This window comes from Eumetopias jubatus, unplaced genomic scaffold, assembly GCF_037043125.1.
Source record: "Eumetopias jubatus isolate StellerSeaLion01/CBP00866 unplaced genomic scaffold, mEumJub1_p1.0 scaffold_1, whole genome shotgun sequence".
NCBI classification, from domain to species: domain Eukaryota; kingdom Metazoa; phylum Chordata; class Mammalia; order Carnivora; family Otariidae; genus Eumetopias; species Eumetopias jubatus.
The window spans coordinates 143,541,268-143,557,217 of record NW_028274807.1 but is presented as its reverse complement, the minus strand read 5'-3'; the positions used below and the strand labels follow the sequence as shown (position 1 = coordinate 143,557,217).

At 41.1% G+C, this 15,950-nt stretch overlaps 1 protein-coding gene across 1 annotated transcript in view; it reads left to right on the top strand.

Moving 5' to 3' along the window:
* GADL1 (GAD like acidic amino acid decarboxylase 1) overlaps window positions 1-15,950 on the top strand; it is a 138,456-nt gene that overhangs the window by 92,082 nt on the left and 30,424 nt on the right. The window lies entirely within an intron of this gene.

The following is a 15,950-nucleotide window of genomic DNA, read 5'->3' as shown; positions in this document are numbered from 1 at the left end:
TAAAAGTAATTAGTAAATTGTCTTTTTGTACTCATGCGTGGTCATTTTCAGGCTTTTTTGGTTGTGGTTGTTTGCTGACCTGCAGATTTGTGACTAATATTAGTCATTTATTACAGACTCCTTTCTCCACAACAGTAGAAGAAAAATAAATCTTTTAGAACCTACTTGATGGGTGCATTGTTTTATTGCTTATTTGGTGATATAGCTTGATATGCTATTCCAGATATCTTTAGAGGGAATTTACCATTCTCCTTGGCAGGTTTCTGATTAACAGCATTTGAAGATGAGACTGCATAATCTGGGTGGGGTGATGGGCTTCCTTGGAAGCCTCTCAGGAAAGATACCCAAAAGGCCACTTCCTGGGGGTGTGGGCGGGGCTTCAGTGCCCCACCTGCTCTGCTCCATTTATTTCTTGCACGTGTGTTCATGTATGTGCATAAGAGTTCATACACATTTTGAGAGCATCTGTATATTTTTGAGAATTCTGATTCTAATTTTCTTTCCATCACCATCTCTGACATTGGTATAGCCAATCACTCATTTTTGGATTACGAACTAAAAACAACCCTTTCTTTGATGATGCAACAGTGTTTTGTTTTTAATTTTCAAGGATGAATCTCTCTTTTAACAATGTGATGTAGCATTTATAATATATTCATCAAAAATCTTGTTTCCTCGTGGATGGAACTCATTTTAAAGCTGTGCTTTCTTCAAAATTTATATTTAGGGAGAGTCTAATATAGACATGCCCTTTACATGAAGTATTTCTGAATGTGACTTGAGAGACTCTCGTTCTGATAGTGGCTGGGATGTAGATTTTGAAAACGCTTAACTAATGAATTTCCTAGGTCTTGTAGATACTGTATTTTCTTTCCCCAAACCATTAAGACTGAGATAAATGCTGTCCTTTTTAAGTATCCTCTTAGGTAGAGCTGTTTTAACTACAATTTGTCAGATACCCTACTAGTTGTAGCCAGTTTGTTCTTGCTTGTGTCATTCTGCAGCTCAGGGTCAAGGAGCCACTTGGGCGCATCCTGTGTAAGCATGACCTTCTTCAGAAATCAGCTGGGGGGTGCCTGGGTGGTTCAGTGGGTTAAGCGGTCTGCCTTTGGCTCAGATCATGATCCCGGCATCCTGGGTTCGAGTCCTGCATCAGGCTCCCTGCTCAGCGGGAAGCCTGCTTCTCCCTCTCTGTCTTCCCTTTGTTCCTGCTCTCTCTCTCTCTCTCAAATAAATAGATAAAACTTAATAAAAAGAGAAAGAAATCAGCTGGGGAAGCTGGGTTGTCCCTTCTGCTAAAGGACGTGGGATACTCTGAATGTTTCATGGGTTTAGGCTCATTGTTCTTCCCTAGTTTAAGTCATAGTCTTTCTAGATAGCTAGACTCCATTGTATTTATACAGTTTCAACCAACAAAAGATCCTAACAACATTCTTGTTGGATATGCATGCACAATGGGCGAGTTCCCAATGAGCTCTCTTTTGTATTCAATAACATTGTTCAACACACAGAACACATTTTTTGGATTGTTGTTCTTATTAATTTATTTACTTTTATTGCTTTTTTGGTCTTTGGGGCTTCAAGCATTATTTTCAGATGCATACAGAGGAATTTTCAAAGCTAGTGACCTAAACTCCCCAGGAAAGCCAGACAAGTACAGATGTCCTTATTAAAAAATTATTTTTTCTTTCTTTTTAGTTTTCTCTCCTGTTTATGACCCCACCCCACCCGCCCCGCGCTGTTTCTTCTCATTTACTCTTCTCCTCATGGACTCTTCTCATTTACCGTGGAAGAAGCTCAGAGCTTGGCCTATCTGTTGAAAATTAAAATTGAGCATGAAGCTGTGTGTCTCTACAGGCTGAGGCTGAGCTCATGGGGTTAGGTCAGGACAAGACGGGTTCTGAAAGAGGAATGGGTGTGTGTGTGGCTTCTTGCGCCTGCTCACACCCGTGTACACTTGCTGCTTGGGTCTGGCCAATCCACTGGGCACTCTTGATAGCAGTGATAGAAACTGAAGCCAAACAAAGAAGTTAAAGCTGCATTTCAACAAACATCTTTTTGTACCTCGGGTTTACTGTTCAGCACAGAAGCATGGGTCTATTCCTTTGTATACCAGGAGTAGCACTGGCCTTGTCCATAGCAATTGCATATGAACCGAGTCGGTAGCCTAAATATGCCAGTTTCTTTAGTCTCTGCTCAAATCCTAAGGCCATCTGAAATAATTCTGTATTTCCGAATACGTCAGGGTGCACACTGAGGAAAGGCAGAAGCTTGGTCTTAATCAGTCCAGAACACATTACTGTGTCCTGAGTATAATTTTATTTCATGTACTGGGTCAGAGGTAACAAACTCAAGCGCCCATAGAAGCTAGACAAGTAGCCTAAGTTAGGGAGGTAGACTGGCCATAATATGATAGGGAATGGTGTGGGGTAGGGAATGGTGTGGCAGAGCAGAGAGCCGTGGCCTCAGCTAAAGGGAGGAGGCTTTACTCAGCTTCTAAGGATGACTTCCCAGCAGGAACGCAGAGCTGTGTCCCACGTCTTACTGTTCGAGATACACAGATCCTTACGTGAACTGCCCTTTGCTTTTGATGTTTTGCATGTTGGCAAATGTTTAAAAAAATTTGCAATATACATCTGTCAGTGGGATCTGGCCTTCTGGCTTTTAGCCTGCAACTCTTAACCTGCATTCATCAGGACTTAACTACCTGTTTCTGTGCGTGTCACTGGAAGCTCCTTGGAGTGAGGCCATGTCCCTTCTTGCTCTTTGTTCTTTCATGGCCGTTAGTGTGATGGTCAGTCCTCAGCCCGCCATGAACTAAGAGGGATGCCCAAGTTCTGTGTCCTCTACCAGAAGAAGAAATCTCACGGTCACATGCTGTCAGACTTGTAAACAAGAGGGTTTTCAGGATGGTAATCCTGAGGCAAATGTGGCAGCACACTTAGGATAGATGGGTAAATTCTGTTCTTGTGTCTTCTCTGTTCCGCATCCTGAGAACTAGATGGGGCCTCTGAGCTCCACGCCTCTCTTGAGACTTGTGGAGCCCTGAGGATATCTGTCTTCCTAGGTTCTCTGAAAACCTCAGCTATCTAGTGAAGAGGCATAGAGAGGAAGCAGAGAGGCAGGCCCAGGAGAGCAAGCGGCTGAAGGAGGGGTGCTGGGGTAAGAGTTCTCCAGATAGGGATGACTCCCCGCTCCCTTCCGTGAGCATCCTAAGGAGGTAGGGGTGTGTGTGTGTGTGCGTGTGTGTGTGTGTTCCAGATGTGGGAATGTCTGCTCATTTCTAACACGTAAGGACATGGCACAGCCTCCACGGATCAAGGGATCATGTTGGTTCGGATTGTAAGCATTTCATATACTGGACCAGTCAACTAAACGCTAGCACTGAACCTCTGCGGGACACCGGGGGTACTGTGGGAGCTGTAAAATGGCAGAGATTGACTTTCAGTCTGGCCTGGTAGGACCCTGGCTTGAGGTTGGATTTAATTTTATTCAAAGGATATAAAGTACTGTGACATTTCATGCACACCTGAGTTTATGGAGCAAAATTCATACCCACAACACAACCATTAAGGAAATTGCCCTGGACTCAATGCAGTATTTATTGTTGCAAAACAAAGAGTGGACGCTGAGCTGAAAGAAATTTTTTTTTTTTTTTTTTTTGCAAAACATCTTTAAGTCCATTTGCCAGAACCAAACCTGCCCCCTGGTGGCACTTTTGCTCATTTTTCCATTTTGAGCTGGGAAGTGCCATAGTGAACGCTGACCTAAGAAATGCTGTTACAACATGGGCTAGAACTTCAGCCTCTCTGGTGTCCCGGCTACTGGATTCTGCCAGACCCGGAAAGGCTCACCTGAGTAAGAAATTCTCAAGGGATCAAATCGATCCTTGTCTTCACTTCAAATGCATTTCCGCTCGTCTTTCTTCCTCTTTACTCCAGAGGAAGGAGTTCCTATTTCCACAGCAAACTCTTCCATGTTTACCTTTGGGTCTCCCATCCGGGACTTCATCCAATGGGCAGTCTCTCTACCCCTCTACTTCCCTTCTCTTCTACTCCCACCCCTCCCTCCTCACTCTCCCTCTTTCTTAGATTTGCATTCTTTCTTTTTCTCTCAGATATTGCTGCCCTCAATCAATAAACACGTCCAGGCTCTCACAACCTTGAAGGAAATCATTTTATGATTTTCATTTAGCATCGCTTCTCCTCACGTGACTTCCTGTCTCTTTCTCCATCCCTCTGGACTAAAAACTTCTGAGAAGAAAAGCTTAAAGGGTCTGACCCTGGGTAACACCCTGTGTCACGGTTTATAAAACCATTCCTATCGTTTGGGGCATTCAGGTTGCTTAGAGTGTTTTGCCATTGTGAATGGTAATGGATGAACTTGTCCATGCTCACACTGGCTCTTGCTTTTATTATGTTAGAAGACAGAGTGCTCAGTATGTCATTGCTGATGATGAAAATCACTGGTTTTCAGTCTGACTCTGGCAGTGTGTTGTGATACTGATTTTTAAGAAGATTGTAACCATTTACAGTGCCACCAGCGAGGAATGAGTTCATAGGCTTCCAGCTAACTGGGGCAACACTGTGTGTTGCCAGGGTGGAGGGAAATGCTATTCAGAGAAGGTGAAACATCGTATCTTAAGTTTGCTTTACGTTTTATTGCATTAATTGTTGGTGGGCTGAACAATGTCGTATTTTTTTTTTTCTTTACTGATTCTGCTTCTCTGTGTATTCATTGTTTTTTTCCCCATACTTTCCATATTTATATTTTGAGGTCTGATGTTTTCCTTACGAATTTGAATGAGGGTATATATAGTTTGAGTTTTAAGGCCCTTTTTGTCCGATAAAATGCAAATATTGTCTTTGGTATAATGTCCTTTTTATTTTAGTCTTGCTGTTTTTTTCATTGTACAGAAGTTTTAAATTTTTTATGTATTCAAATCTGTCAGTCTTTTCCTTCTTGATTTATTCCACTGCTTCAAAGCTGAAGTTACTGTCTTTCACAAATCTGATAAATATTCTATTCCATCTCCTGCTGGTTTTTCTGTCATTCAACTTTTTTTTTTGTTGTTTGTATTTAACTCCTTAATCCAGGTGGAGGTTATTTTTGTATACAGTGTGAACTATAACTCTAACCTGGACAGTTCCCCAAATTACTATATAGTTCTTCCAGTTTGATTTATTAAGTAATTCTTCTTACCACTTTTTATTCTAGAAAGCTCATGTTGTCATGTGTTACATTTTTAAAAACACTTTCTTCTACTTCTGGATTTTCCAGTCTGTTGTATTGACCTGTGTTTCTGTTTTTGAGCCAGGAACAAAGGTTTTTAAGAGGCATTGCTTCATAATGGGCTCCCAAAGTTGCTAAAACGCCCCCTTTTTGATTCTTGTTTACAACGGCATTCTTTAATACTATATTTTAAATTTTTTTCAAATGTGTGTCAGAACTTTTTTTTTAAGTTAAAAAGACATCTTTGTTAGGATTTTTATTGGTGCTTACATCACTAGATCTGGAGCTAAATTAATAATAACCTTTGCTGCTCATTGGCTGTGTGACCATGGACAAGTTACTTGTTACAAGGGAAAGTCCCTTGTCCCCTTGCCTTTTCTTTCTCATCAATGGCATGGGGATAATAAAAATATCTCCCTTCAAGGGTTTTGATAGGGATTGGATGGTATAATCCAGGTGCCGTGTCTGGCACAGAGTAAGTGCTTGTTAAACATTGATTTTCGTTATCAATCCTGTTACCCTACATTTGAAGTATGAACCTCAATGTCTTCTCGATGGCTTTCTGTTTGCCCCTCTCCAAATTACCTTATATGCTGTTACAATAATAAATGTTCTAAAATACAACCCTGATCATCATGTCACTTCTTCATGTTTTCTTTGTCCCAAAGGGAAAGAGTCCATAATCGTTCAGGGACTGCGGTGGTCCAGTTTATTTCAACCTTCTTGTTCTGTCTCTTGCTCATCCTCCTCATGCACCCTGCTTTTGAAAAATCACACTAAAATGATATATTATGGATTTGCATGGATTAAATGAGAGAGTGCGGGCAAGCCATTTTGCACAGTGCTGAGTAGGACTCATTTGCAGAGCCCAGTGCAAAATGGAAATATGGGGCCCCTTTGTTCAGAAATTACCAAAAATTTCAAGACAGTGACAGTACAACATTAAACCAAGTGTGAGGCCCTCCTCAAGTGGGGGGCCCTGTGTGACCCCTTGAAGCCAGCCCCGGGACTTCGTGTTTGATGATGGAAATGAACTTTAGTGTTCTGATCTTGCGTTTTCTCACACTGCTCTGTCTCTGGTGTCTTGCTCCTATGTCCTTACCCCTCTGTGGCTTACCTCTTGCTCAGTCTCCTTCCAGAAGCTTGAGAGGTATGTGCTTGTTTCCTCCTTTGAAGGAATATGGCTATTATCTAGTCTTCTCTAGACCACTTCTAGCTTTCGACCTAGGATATAGGGAATTTTTGTGTCTGAGCCCATCTTAAAATTAGGCTGTCAGCCCCTCAGCTTGTCCAGGAAGCATTTCCTGAACTTGAGTATGAGAACCCTTCCCAAATACTCCTATGACACCTTTGCTACCCTGTCTTGGCCTTTACTATAAGATAGCAACCTTTTGGAGGGTGGAAAAGATGGTGGCAAGCTTGGGAAGAGAGGAGCAGGTGGTAAGAAGGAAAGAAATAGTTGATGAATTTTAGCACAGCAATGATGCATTGAAACCCCCCATTATCAACTAAGATTCCCTCACTTGTGTTAATGATGCTGTTGGTGGACAGGGAGAAGCAGAAAGTGGGACAGTGTGTCCCACTGGGGTCAGCCATATTTGAGTTTCGATATCCCAGGCCTGGCTGGTCGAGAGCCCAGTACAAAATAAAAATGATAATCCCCTTGTTTAAAAATTATCAAGAATTTCAAGGTGGGGATGGCAGAATATAAAGCCAAGCATGAGGCTCTTCTAAGCTGAGGGCCCCATACAGCTGCACAGGTTACACACCCATCAACCTAGCCTTGGTACTCTACCGAATGTTCATTAAGCTGGGTGGTGGTGGGGGTATTGTTAATATTCTTACTTCTTTGCATCTTCTCACATTGCTACTATCACATGATAGATGCAAATAAATGTTTGTTGAATGACTGGATCAGTGAATAAAGGCGTGAACTAATGTGTCACCCATTTAGGTGACTTACTTCCACACTTACAGTGGTTTCCTAGAGACATAGTTGTTCTTAGTTTCTTTGCCCATCAGGGCGCCCATAGAAGTTTTTTTAAATACTGCTTTTCCTGAGAGTGTGATTGGGCTTGTCCGGAGTGATGTCCTGGGATCATCTTTTTTTTCTTTTAATTTTTGCGTGCGCGCACGCGAGAGAGAGCGCGCACAAGCAGGGGGAAGGGCAGGCAGAGGGAGAAGCAGACTCCCCACTGAGCAGGGAGCCCGATGCGGGACTCGACCCCAAGACCCTGGAATCATGACCTGAGCAGAAGGCAGACGTTTAACTGACTGAGCCACCCAGGCGCCCTAACGTCGTCTTTCTTATCTGACTTCTGGAATCGTCTTTGTTATCTGACTTCTGATGTGCTGGAGGGATGGAGAGCCATCACATCTCATGAGTGGTGATCTGTGTGGGGTTTTCTCAGGATAAGGGCAGCTTGTTAAAGAAGACGTTTTAGGGAAGATGAACATTTTAATTGCTCTTCTAATTTTGTTCTGGAGGAGGCCAGCTCCTCTGTGTCTGTGTAAGTTTAGCAGAGCTGGTGTTGTAGGTTCCTGTCTGGTTGTGTTCTGTTGGTCAAATCATCATCAATTCAGAATGTAGAAAAAAAAATTAAAGTCAGCATTTACAGGTCTGACTTCAGAGGGTGAAACCTCTCTTGGTTTTCATTTCGACTTTTCCTACTGTTTATCTTTCACTCATGCTCTGCTTCATATGAAAGTGTCTCCCTATCTAGGATGTCATAGAAATGATAGCACCCCACTGTTTCGGGTGGGGTGGGGCGGGCAAGGATAATTCAAATGCTGGCAGTACAACAGCAGAGCTGACTTCAGTGGACTGTCCTATCACCTGCCTAACTCAGAATGGAGACTGTCTTTCCATCTGCCACCCCAGGGGAGCTGATGGCCAGGTGGCATACAAAGGTGGACCAGAATATTGTAGTTGGAGAATTGGGTCCTGATCATGTCATCCATGTAAGGTAACAAAACTGGAGTGTGAAATGAAAATCAGGGAGTAGAATTCTCATTTGAATCTGCTCCTCCATTCAAAAATGTATATGGAGCACCTACTATGTGCCCAACACTCATCTGGGTGCTCAGGGTGCTTCCTTTTTGTTTCCCGAATTAACATGTTGATCAAGGGGCTTAGAAAAATGATAATTAGAGACAGGTTTTTATGAAAGAGAATGGGAAAGACTTAAACAATGACTAAAATGGAATCTCTGCCTGGTCTTTAGTTTACAATGCTGTGGTCCTTTGGTGTTATTTTTCTTACACTTCTACATTGTAAGTGTAATCTAACAGAAATGTTGCAAAACTGAGTTATGATTTCTGTTGTACTCTAAACACCAGAATCTGTCAGACCATGTCTTGGCAACTAGTTTCTACTGTGTATCTTCTTCTAGTTTGAACAAAGAAATGCCTTGGATCTCAAATCTCATCTATAACTCATCTATAACCTCTATAAAGAGGTTACCCCCTTTATGTCCTCAGTTATTATTTAAGAGAACTAAATTTTGAGAATTTCTTTAAGCAGCTTGTTTTTATTTATTTTTTGGTATGAAGTTTAAATATAAGATGGCTTTACAAATTATTTTATTAAAGACAAATATAAAAATATTAAATATAAATATAAAATGTAAATGCATATATCAAATAGAAATTTTCATCTTTGTAAAATACTTCATATACTAAAATTGTCTATGCTATTATCATAAAAGTAATGTTGAATAAAATATTTTATTGCCTACTACCCTCATTCATGGGTTTAAAGTTAATTTAATAGGAATACCCTATAAAATTTTGGTTCTTTTTATAATCCCCCCAAAATATCAATGGAAAGATACTTTCTTTCACATTACTGAACTTACTTATGAAGCTATATTTTCCAAATATGATAGCCACATTCTACATCATTTCTGATACCTGCACTTTTCTTCATTTCATAGGTATGTTAACTTTTATCACATAATTTAAAAATTTCTGGTCAAAAGCTGATTAAAGATCACATATGTATATACACATAAACACACATAGACACCTGTGCACACATACACACATATACAATTTGAATGTATATACACACACACGTATATACAGACAGATATATAGGGAGATTTTTAATGTAAGTCAGAGGTTGGAAAGGACCCCCATTTGCTTCATGTGTTTTTTTATGTAATGGCAATTCAGAAAAATCACATGAATACTTTGAATATAGCTTTCCAAAGGAAACTTTTCTTGAAGTACCGGTAGAAAGGGAAGCTACTTTTTTTTAAATCTTAAATATATTTAAATCACAGGAAAAAAAAACAACTGGAATTGGTACATTGTATTTTTCCCTCTATTTAAACAATCAAACAGTCAGCTTCTTTTTTTTTTTGTTTTTGATTGAACCATAGCTGGCACACAATGTGACTTTAGTTTTAGGTTTACAACAAAGTGATTCCGCAGCTCTACATGTTAAACTCATCCCAAGTGTAGCTCCCATCTGTCACCATAACGCTCTATTACAATACTGTTGACCAGATTCCCTGTTCCCCACCTTTCCTCCCTGTACCTCCCACTCCCCCCTCACCCACTGTGACCACCTCCTTACTTTCTGGCAAATGCTAGTTTGTTTTCTGTATTTATGGGTCCCTTTCTGCTTTTCATTTGTTCATTGGTTTTGTTTTTTAGATTTCACATATAAGTCAAATCGTATGGTATTTGTCTTTCTCTGTTGGACTTATTTCCCATAACGTAGCATGTCCCATCCGTGTCATCACAAATAGCAAGGTCTTCTTTTCATGGCTGAGTAATAGTCCATTGTGTGCATAAGCCACATCTTTATCCGTGCATCTGTGGATGGACCCTTAGGTTGCTTCCATAACTTGGTTATTGTAAATATGCGATAAATAAAGGGGTGCGTATATCTTTTCCTATAAGTGTTTTCATATTCTTTGGGTAAACACCCAGAGTGGAATTCCTGGCTCATATGCTAATTTCATTTTTAACTTTCTGAGGAACCTCCACACTATTTTCCACAGGGGCTGCACCAGTTGGCATTCCCACCAGCAGTGCACGAGGGTTCGTTTTTTATGACATCCTCGCCAACACTTATTATTTCTTATAAAAGGAAGCTACTTTAAGTGTATGTCCTCACCGTTTCTTACCTAGATGCCTGCCTCAGATGTCTCAGACTGATCCGCTTGTTTCTAGCATTGCACGTACATCCAGCCTTTCTCTTCACACTTTTGAGAGCCACATAGAAACAGCCCTTGAGTCATTTTGTTCCACCATGTAAAGAGCTTCCCACTACCTTCTCTACTAAATGCCGGTTCCTAAGCAGGACAGTCAAGGCACTTGGCGACATTGGTTATGCCTCCTTCTACACCCACACCTCTCAAGTGTCCAAGACACTGGAGCTTCCTTTAGATCCCCAGGAGCCCTGTGCTCAGTCTCATCTCTCTCGTGTACCTTAGTTCCAGATACTATATTTTCTTAGAATCTCTTCTCTTCCCATGGCTCCACCTTCCCCAATATTACATAGGTATACATATATATGTGTGGGTATATCCACATATATAAATTCCATATTATATATGATGTAAAATGCAAGATATTGGTGTGCTGTCCAGTTTTAATACTGTCTTAAAAATATTAACCTTAGGTCTGACCCCAAGTGGTATGTGAAGGAGGGTGCTCTATTATAGGTATAGAGTAACTGTTCCAATATGATTTTTCAACTCAGTGCTACTCCAGTCAAGTCATCTTCCCTCTGCCCAGTCCCCCTCACCCCATACACACTTCTGAAAATCTCCTGCCATTCCCCATCATTATAGTCAGCTAAATATTGATATGTCCAAATAAATAAAGTTTGGTCTAGACTTGAAGACTTTTTTGGGTAACGAACTAGGGGAAACTAGTTGGGGAAAAAAGTCAGGAAGAAAGCTTAACCAGTTTCCATTTGCGCAAAAGACTTGGCTAGCGTAGGAGCTGAAATATCCCACACAGTAAAAATAAACATATAAAACCCCAGATTCTGCAGTTAATGGAATGTGAAAATGTGAAAATGTGTGTGCACTGTTGACACTGGGTGCCTGGAAGAAGACTTAGCCACTTGTTCTGTCAATAAACCAGCCCCCACACTCTGTGAACATAGTCGTCACTCACTCCTTCAGTTTACCAGGTAAATATTCTCTGAGTCAGTTTTAATTCGGCAACTTGGTAAGGGGCTCGGATAGGTTCTAGGTGTCTTCTCCCTGGAGGCTGTGCTCAGAATTTTCATTGCTATCCTTGATAGAACATTGCTCAGTAGTGTACAGTGTGATAGAAATTCATCCAGATTTGAAGGAAACCTGGAATTTTATTAAATGAGTAAATAAAGCACACAACACAAGACCAATACCCAGGGTCTCTTCAGAGGGCCTTTGTTAAATGCCTGTATGAAAACTGGTGGTGTGATACTCTTTTTAAAGAGAAAAAGAAATCTAGTTGCAAAAATTTGATGGACTGTGTTCTGCATGGTAAATTTTAATCCTTGTTTTGCCAGTCTGAGTTGATACTGCTTGCATTTTTTATTAGTCATTGATTTTTGAATGGTGGCACAAGATAAGAGATAGCCTTTAATTTTGATAATCAAAGTGGGAATGGCTGCAGTTTTCCTATGTGCTTTCTCCCCCACCAAAACCGTTACTGATTCCCTCAATCTTTGTATAGCTGAGGCTCCACCTTCTGTCCATCACCGCCTGGCTCACAATTCAAGAAAAATATGCATGACCAAAATTCTGAAATTAGAGGGTCGTTTGGGTGGCTTAGTCGGTTGTGTCCAACTCTTGATTTCGGCTCAGGTCATGATCTCAGGGTGATGAGATGGAGCTCGAAGTGGGACTCTGTGCTCAGCAGGGAGTCTGCTTGAGTTTCTCTTCATCCCTCTCTCTCTGCCCCTCCCCCTACTCATGAGCTGTCTCCGCGTGCACTCTCTCTCTCTCAAAGAAAGAAATAAATAAAATCTTTAAAAAATTCTAAAATTAGGGAACACACTCAAGGCAAAGTCACATTACCAGAGTCACTCTGCTTTACAAAATTATTCCAAATAGTATCCCTTTAACTTAGAAACTCCATGAGCGTACAAAACTCTCTTTGAGTGCTTATCCAAGCCATGTCCATTTCACCTGCAAGTATTTGGCATTATTAAATCTGGAGTGTGCTTTGATGAGAGAAAGATAATTATTTAAGCCTGAGATTTTTGAGTACGGATGGCCCAGGAGATGGTCAAGAAAAGAAAGAAGAAACAACAGAGTAAGTTTGAAGAAGTTGCTGGCCATGGTTTTGGGAGTCCTGTGTGAGAGGTGTTTGGGGAATGCCCACTGGACACAGCCCATGGGCAGCTAGAACTCAGTGGCTATGATGCAAGGAAAATTCCAGGACTGGGGATAGAGTGTGGGAGTTTTCCACAGAGAGTGATACAAGTCCCTGAAAATGATACTTACAGGAGAGAAGAAGACTTCATGAAGAGAAGCACCATTTTGAGTAATGTCTATTGATAAGACACAAGGAGAGTAGGAGTGACAAGGTACAGTCAGAAAGTAGCTAGAGCCCTAGCAATGTATATTGTTATGGAAATGAAGGAGAGGAACCTCAAGGAGGGCTGTGAGGGGGAGGGGATGTGTTCCGGGGAGGTATTAAACTTCAAGCGAGATACACCTTCTTTTTCTCATATATCCAATCTTCTTTGAAAGGGAGAATTTCCTTTTTGCCTTTCCAGGGACATGATTTATTGCTACAATAATACTGTGTAACAAATAATCACAAACCTTAGTGATATAAAACAGTACGCATGTACTGTTCATGTATCTGCAAATCAGCAGGGGAAGGGGGAGATGTTGGGTGGCTAACTTAGGCTGTACTCAGCTACGGTTGGCTCTGCTCCAGGAGTCTCTTACTCTCTTCCTTGAACCAGTAGATTGTCTGGGGCATGTTCTTATGGCAATGACTGAGACCCAAGAGCACAAGTCCAAGTGTATAAGAACATTTCAGGAGTCTCTGTCACTCCATGTTTGCTAACATAGGATGGACCAAAGCAAATCACAGAACTGAACCCAAAGTTAAAAATGGTGGAGACTATCCTCCACCGCATTGCAAATGCAAATCAAGCCATATGGCCAAAATCAGGACCAGTGGGGCAGGAAGATATATTACTCCTACGGAAGTGAGGAGGTGAGAATAAATATTTCTGAAGAGTTACCTAATCTATCACAAACACTGATGGTTACTTGGAATCTAGCAATTTAGGCATAATGTAAAAAGAGAGAGAATATGGAATAATAGAATCCAGTGATAATTCAAAATCAGTCTTTCACCTGTCACAGTGTTACTATGGGAACCTGTCTCAGTTCAGTTCAGCACATATTTTGCAAAGCACTGTGGGAAAAATCAAAGATGAAAATGACATCACATCTTCTATAAAGCAGCTTTCAATTTGAAGAAGAGAGAAACATTAAAAGTTACTTATAATGAAAAGTCAAGTGTAACAAGAGTTATGGGCAGGGCAAAGTACTTTGGGTACAGAAAGAAGGGCAGGAAGAATTCTTTTTCTAAGTGAGTGTTTAGGGGTCAAGTGGAGGACATAGAATAAACTGTGGCTAATATAAGAAGAAAGGAATTTATAGAGAATTGAAGACTTACATAGTCTTCATAAATAACTACCTTTGGCTCAGGTCATGATCCTGGAGTCCCAGGATGGAGTCCCAGGGTGGAGTCCCTGCTTCGGGCTCCCGGCTCAGCGGGGTCTGCTTCTCCCTCTGACCCTCCCCCCTCTTGTGCACTCTCTCTCTCAAATAAATAAATAAAATCTTAAAAAGAAAAAGAAAAAAGAAGGTGCTGCCTTAGGGCAAGGATGGCATAGATTCTGTTTATGAAAGTGCTTTATAAATCGTAAAGCAGAAAACAAATATAAAGAAGACTTGCTTTATTGACATTCAGTGGAGTCCTCCTGACTGGGGTCATCGTGGAGACCTTTATCTCAGTAATGAGAATCTTTGAATAGTTTCAGCTTTCTCCCTTCACCAAATCTGTATGTTCATGGAAGAGGCTGTATTTATTTTCTCGTAAAACATTTTGAGCATTTACTATATTACCTTATGCTATGCTAAGCCCAGTAAGTACACAATCTTATTTAGTTCTCTCTATGAAGCAGATTCTATTATTAGCCTCAGAGAAGATAAGTTAGTTGCCCAACATCTCATATTAATTAGCTAGTCAGTTAGTTAGTGGCAAAGCCAGTCTGATCCTAAAGTTCTTTTTTTTTTCCTTTAAAATTTTTTATTGTTATGTTAATCACCATACATTACATCATTAGTTTTTGATATAGTGTTCCATGATTCATTGTTTGTGCATAACACCCAGTGCTCCACACAGAACGTGCCCTCTTTAATACCCCTCACCAGGCTACCCCCTCCCCCTGCCCGAGAACCCTCAGTTTGTTTCTCAGAGTCCATAGTGTCTCATGGTTCGTCTCCCTCTCCGATTTCCCCCCCTTCATTCTTCCCCTCCTGCTATCTTCTTCTTTTTATTTTTCTTAACATATATTGCATTATTTGTTTCAGAGGTACAGATCTGTGATTCAACAGTCTTGCACATTCACAGCGCTCACCATAGCACATACCCTCCCCAGTGTCTATCACCCAGCCACCCCATCCATCCTAAAGTTCTTAAGCTCAGGCATTGTGGTTCTCCGTAAGGGGAAGGAAGGAGAAAAGATGAAAGGAAGAGCATAGATAATGGAGAGGTGACAAAAGGCAGAGCCGGCAGAGACTGCGGAAAGTGGCCAGGAGAAACATCATCGTCCTAGAACGGGTGCTGCAGAGAGGTGGACCAAGCCCTGCCAAGAATAGGGATTTAGAAAGGTGAGAGACATCTGGCTCATGCAACTGTATGTGTGATAACACTGGGCAGATTGTAACATGTGGTACAAGCATTAGCTTCAAAAGCAAAGAAGTGGGGGTGGAGCCAAAGGGTAGAGTTCCAATGGTTGTGGAGATGGAAGTTCTTTGGTATTATCCAGACTTAGTTTTGCTCCTGGCTCTGCCAATAACTAGCCATGACTAGCTTTGGGGACAAATTCGTGCATCCTCCTCAACCTCAAGTATAGAATGGGTACCATAACACCTGACTCATGGAATTGTTGAGAGGACAAATTTGAGATAATGAATAAATACCAGGTGCACAGTATGGAATTAAGTGCTCGACAAATGTTATTTCGGTCATTGTGGATGAGTACTTGGCTTTCCCATCTTAAGCTCCGATGCTTTTTCTTGGCTTCTGCTTATCTGCTGATAGCTTGGGCAGCTTCCCTGCTAGAGTATTCTGTTAATAGGAGGGACTAAGAAGGCTGGGCATCCAGAAGATATACTATAAACAGAGAACCCTTTGAGCAAGGGTGGGAATATATTTGTAGGAGTTGTGAATTCCTTCAAGTTCTTATAATGTTGTGAATCTGATCTATTCATCATGAGAAATATTTGGATGATTGGAGTCTAGGGCATCATCCTGTGCACACTCTGTGGGAAGGGTTAAAACCTGAGAAATATACAAAATGCAAACAACAAAGCAGAAATAAAGGGAAACATTAATCCATGGGGCCATTTAATTACCCTCAGAATATTCAGTAGTGGTATAACATAGTCTTAATTGTACATGGCCAGAGCTGTGTGGGCAAGGACTCCTTGGTCACAAAGAAGATGTTGATGGGT